We start from the raw sequence: 6,154 nt of genomic DNA on the forward strand, positions 1-6,154 counted from the left end.
GAAAGCCCAGTCTTTCTCCCATGGAGCAGCTAGTAGTATGGAACAGCTGACCTTATGGATTACAGCCAAACTTGTAACACTATGCTCTCAGGGCTCCTTTGTTTTAATGGTTCAATGATATAAATGACATCATTTAAACATGAAAGTAAGCAGTTAAAATGATAAATGTCCCAGCTGTTTAGATGTGACCATGAAGAGTCAGTGATTCTTGTTTTACTTTGTGCTCAAGTTCTTCCCAATCGCCTGTGATAGATATGAGGGAGCCTCGGTGGTGCGATGGGGTAAGCGTTGAACTGCTAACCACAAGGCTGTGAGTTCAAACCAACTAATCATTCTGAGGGAAGAAGATTAAGCTGCCTGTGCTCATAAAGACTTAGCCTCTGAAACCCTGTGGAGCGATTCTTCTCTGCCCTATAGGGTTGCTAGGGTTGGAATGGTACTGGTAGCATTGATTTTGGGGTCTGGAGGTATGATGGGGCAAAGGAGTCTTACTGGTCCTGTGGTTACATGCTCACCTGCTAACTGAAAGGTCAGCAGTATGGGCCCACCAGCTTCTCTGTGGGAGAAAGATGGGACAATCTGATTTCTTAAAGACGACAGTGTTGGGAACCCTATGGGGGCAGTTCTACTCTGCCCCCTAGGGCCATCATGAGTCAGAATCAACTCAGCAGTGGTAGCGTGGGTTTTTGTTAGTTTTAACAATAGAGGCAAGAGTGTGGATGAGATTGACAACTCTGCTACCGTGATTCATGAAGGATAGTGAGTTTAGAAAGTTCTTTGCTACCTAATTTCTTTCAAGACTGGATTGTTTTCTGATTTGAATTTTTTGTTAAAACTGTTTCCAGTTATGAATTATGAGTGACAAGAAAACAATTTTTGAAATTAGAATTTTAATACAATTAATGAAATGCATATGCCTTGGAGCTGTGGTTGGAGGATGAGGACCATTTCTTCAGATTCACACAGTTACAGGATCCCCACCTGAGGGTAACGTATTAAAATGGGCTAACAGTGTCCCACTAACCCTAGAGGCAGAAGATGTTGGGAAGCACTATATAACATACAGAAAGTCTTTTAATGGACTTAAAGATTTGCTACCAAATTACTAACCTGTTAGGGACTTTGGGCAGTGATGAGCCCAAGATGGTGCTGTTGGATAAAGGTTGAGACCCTAACCACAAGGTCAGTGGTTCCAGCCTACCAGCCACTCATCAGGAGAAAGATGAGGCTGTCTGTTCCCTTAACGATTTATAGCCTTGGAAACCCTGTTTAGGGTTGCTATGAGTCGAAACTGCCTTGATGGCAGTGGGTTTGGGTCTGGGTTTGGTTTGATTGAGGGATAGGATACTATATTGAGTCTGGTTCTTGGGCACCTGATCTTCCCTCTGAGGGCAAAGACTGCTGATGAGAGAATTAAATGGTACAAAGGAGCTTGGACAGTCCTTACACTTAGTTTTATATAAAAGCTGTGCCATAATTTCCATTAAGTATTTCTGGAAGCTGCTTCCCTGTTCTGTACTACTAGACCCCAGAGGTGAACACTTTTCTCTAGGGTTTGCTTTTATTGTTATAAACAAGTGCTTACGCTGCATTAAAAAATAATTTACAGGAGACTCCATATCCAAACCCATTGCCATTGAGTTGATTCTCATGCATCATGACCCTGTATACAGTTTCTGAGGCTTTGTGAATCTTTGCATGAGCAGACAGACTCGTCTTTCTCCTGAGGAGTGGCTGGTCAGTTTGGAACTGCTGACCTTGTGGTTAACAGCCTGGATTTACATAAGAGTCACTTTAAAAAATCCTGTCTTTTCCCATCGTAGATATCTAATATTTGTTAACTTGAAGTCAGGTTTATCATAATTATGTAAATTATATTCAGAACGGTGATTGCCTGAGAATTAACATTTCACTGCATAATTTTCCTTATAAAATCCAAGGGTAAATCTTCTCTTGGCTGTGTCCATTTGTATCAGTATCTATCAATATGCTTGTCTTCTGTACATATCCCAGAACATCCTCCTCTTGCACTGCCATGGGAGAGTTGTCTCCTAACTATGGCAAACGTGTGTCATGTTGAGTTCTCCTTTTGCCATTATCACAGTGACTTTTTAACTTTTGGGTTGGCTTCCTTGCTTTCTGGATCTCATACCTTCCTTGATGTGTCTTGTAGTAGTGTATGCCCTCTAGCAACTTTCAAGAGAAAGTGCATGGGAAATTAAGTTTCAAGTTCTCATCTGAAAACATCTACTTTGACTCTTGGTTGATAATCCAGCTGGGTATAGAATTCGACACTAGAAGCCACCAACTTCAGAGTATTGCAGGAATTATTGAATACCTGAGTTTTCAGTGTTCAGCTCAAAGATTTCCACTTTGTGATCAGTTATTTATATATGATGCCCTCCTCACCCCAAGTTCTGTCTAAAGATTGTAGAGCTTATCTCTGATGTTTTAAATGTGCTGAAATACTTTTATGGAAGTGCTGAGATCTGGAAAGACTTTGCAATCTAGAATTACATCTTTCATCCTCTCCTGTCTCATTTCCTTCTTCTTTTCTTTCCTGGAGTTTCAGTTATTGGCCTTTTTGAAACACATTCTCTAATTTTCTTGCCTTTTTATATAATATTTCCCATCTTTGCCTTTTTCTTTCTGAAATAATTTCTTCTACTTGACCTCTGAGATTTTTCATTTCTGTGGACCTCTGAGGTTTTACATTTCTGTGGTCATTTAAACTTGAGGAATTTTATTAGCACATATTTCCTTCTTAAATCTCTCTCATTAATGAGAGGTTTGTGGCTGTCATAAAGCCTATCCACTCTAGCTGTTATTTGTGCATTGCTTCTTCGGAGGGTAGATTGTTGTGTATTTTGTCTAAGGTTTCTTGAAATGTCAGAAGAGCCTTGCCACTCTGTTCATATTGAAAAAGTCCTCAAGATTGGTGGCCATCTGCGGGGTGATCATGCTGGGAGCTGGCCATTCCAAGGATGAATAATGATCAGATCTGTGGATCTTTTCTCCTAGGCTAGTTGGTTTTCCCAAAGATGGATCCCTCAATCTCTCTCCTGGGATATTTATTACCAACTTCATCCATTCTCTGGGGAAAAGTATAGGAACTAAGATGGATGAGTCATATTCAGTAGAAGAACGCATAGCTCAAGTTATTGTGAGTTCAGGTCATGGCAATATGCAATTCATGCAGATAAATTTGTTCTCCAGAGTATATAAAAGTTGTGTTTTATACTATAGTTTATTTAGCAGGTGTTCGCATGGTGAAAAATTTGAAATGTGAAATGGCATCAAAAAGTTCATGGACTTGGAAAAATCAAATCAAAAGGGCCCATGGATAAAGCTAAGGAGGCTGGAAGGTGTAGAAAAGAAGGGAAAAGGTAGAAGGCACATGCAGGGAGGAGGTGCACAGAGCGCACTACATTGTGGGGATCGCAATCAAGGTCACAAAACAAAATCTGTCTAAATGGTTCAATGGAAAACCAGTTGTACTTTCACTCAGATCACAATAAGGTTTTTTCATTGTATTAGCTTTAAAATCAGTAAAAGTGACTAGCATAACTCTTATCTTTTAATTCTATTTTCCCATGAGGTATTTGAAGTCCATCCCCCTTCCCCTTGTCTTGTGGGTTTGGGTTCAGACCACGCCTATGAAGTTAATATCGCATCCAAGTGAGTCCAACACCATTCTTGGTTTCCCAATAGATGTAACTAGTGATGTTTGCACTGGGCTACAGAGCCCTAGTGGCATAATGGTTATGTTACCCTCAAGGTCAGCAGTTCAAAGCCACCAGCCAATCCATGGAAAAAGATCGGGCTCTCTTTTCCCATAAAGAGTTAGGTGCAGTGTCCTAAAGGGGTGCTAGGAGTCAGAATGGGCTTTATTGCGGCGAGTTTCATTTTTTAGTAGCCTACCAAGTGTTAAATAGCGCTGTGAAAAAAGTTTGATATGCTGTGATAATTATCAGTCCTAATACAGACACAATGTGAGCATGTGCTGTTGAAAAATGGCGCAGGTAGATGGCAGGGTTGTCACAGCCCTTCAATTTGTTTTTATTTGAAAAGCAATACAATAAAGCAACGTGCAGTAAAATGAGGTGTGCCTATAAACCACTCAGTCCCTTGGCTCTAGGCATCACCAAGTTCAGAGTTGTCATACTTCAGTGTCCCAGAGAACTTCCAAGTGTCCAGGCTGGGAACTAAAAATTCAGTGCCATTTTCAGCTTGCATTAGTGGGGACGTGAAGGGGTGTGAAGCAAGCAAACATCAAATGTTGGATGTGCTTGTAGGAGATGAGATGGTGGTAGATTTACTGCCAAGAAAAAGAAGCAAAGGTTAAAGATAAACAGCAATTGATGGTAGAGCCAGGCTTTGTCCTACTGGTGAGCGAATCAGTATGTGTCTGTGTGTCTGGGTGGGGTGGTGGCACAGCAGAGGGGTGCCCAAAGTGTGGATTCTGTTCTCTGGGGAGAGGAATGCCTTATTGCTGGGTCACTCAGAATGCCAACTGTGACCGCTTTCCTGAGGGTTTGCTGGGGAAGTGGTCAAAAAGCAGAATGATCACATCTCAGCCAAGACTGGAGTGTAGGACCTATGCATCAGTATTTGCATCTCAGGTTTCCCAGGGGGAATCTGAGACGCAAACCGTAGAAAGATGACGTTCTTTCTCTCAGGAGGTTTATGTTCTAACGAGGAGCATGACAGTAAACAATTCGGTATAAACTAAATCAAGTGCTGGGATGAAAAAGTGGAATAAAAGGAGAAAGGATGATGGGTATTTTATATCCCAGGATCTATCCAGAGAAACAGACATTGAAGACGCTTCCTTTCCCTTCGTGTGTGTGTGCGCGCGCGCACACACACACACGCATGTACTCCCACACTCCCTAGGGTTTTCAAAGGCTGGTTTTCAGGAAGGAAAATCAAAACTTTCTTCTGAGTTACTTTGGGTAGACTCAAACCTTCAACCTTTCACTTAACAGATAAATGTATATCAACTATTGACACTATTCAGGCACAAGGACAAATATTGTGTCACTCCCCTGACAGGAAACACCTGTTGCTGTTAGATGCTGCTGAGTTAGTTCCGACTTACAGCGGCCCTATTTACAACCCAGTGAAACCCTGCCCCATCTAGCCTCACAATTGTTATGTCTGAGAGGAAGTCTATAGAATAGGCAAATCTACCGAGACAGAAAGCAGATTAGAGGCTACCAGGGGCTAGAGGAGGAAGGAAGGGGGAATTATTGCTTAATGGCTGCAGTTTCTGTCTAGAATAATGAAAATGGGTTAGAAATAATGCGATGGTTTAAAAGATGTCAAAATTGTGTTGTCTTAGGCTGGGTTCTGTAGAAAAACAAAACTTGGGTGTGTGTGGATGTATTCCACACACGCACACACACACACACAGTTTCCTCTAGGAGATGGCTCACACAGTTGTGAAGGCTGGCAAGCCCCAAGTCCATGGGTCAAATGTTAGGTTGGAGGCTTTCCTTGACTGGCGTAGTTGCGGGGTAGTAAATCTTCCCAGTAGCAAAGGGCGGGTGAGTTTAAACTGGCAACCTGTAAGCTAGCAGCTAGCACTTCACCTACGGTGACACCAGGCCTTCTTGCCAAGGGCTGAGGCCAAGGGACTGGGTTGCTCTAGTGGCAGGGCTGGAGGGACTGGAGCTGTCCCCTGCTGACCTCAGAGGTTGCCCACATCGTAGTGCTGCTTCAGGCCTCTCTCCCGCCCTGCTCACTCTTCCAAACTCATCCAACGAATTCTCAAAGCTGCCAGAGTTCATTTTTGTTGCCTGCAACTGAGACTTAACGGATGCACATGAAGAAAGAAAACTATAATCGATAACCCTCTCAAAATCTCAAGCTCACTGCTATAGAGTCGATGCTAATTCACAGGGAACCTATCGGACACAGTAGAACTGCTCCTGTGAGTTTTTGAAACTAACTCTTCATGGGTGTAGAATGTCTCTTCTTTCTCCCACAGAGTGGCAGATGGTTTCGACTGCTTTGCTTACAGTTCACAGCCCTACACATACCACTACACCAGGGCTCCTGCAAGCCATAACCCTAGTTATTAAGTATAAAAGTAAATGTTAAATCTCATTCTGTCAAGATAAAAATATTGTGTAAAATTGATATTTTTTCA

Source organism: Tenrec ecaudatus, chromosome 12, assembly GCF_050624435.1.
Source record: "Tenrec ecaudatus isolate mTenEca1 chromosome 12, mTenEca1.hap1, whole genome shotgun sequence".
NCBI classification, from domain to species: Eukaryota; Metazoa; Chordata; class Mammalia; order Afrosoricida; family Tenrecidae; genus Tenrec; species Tenrec ecaudatus.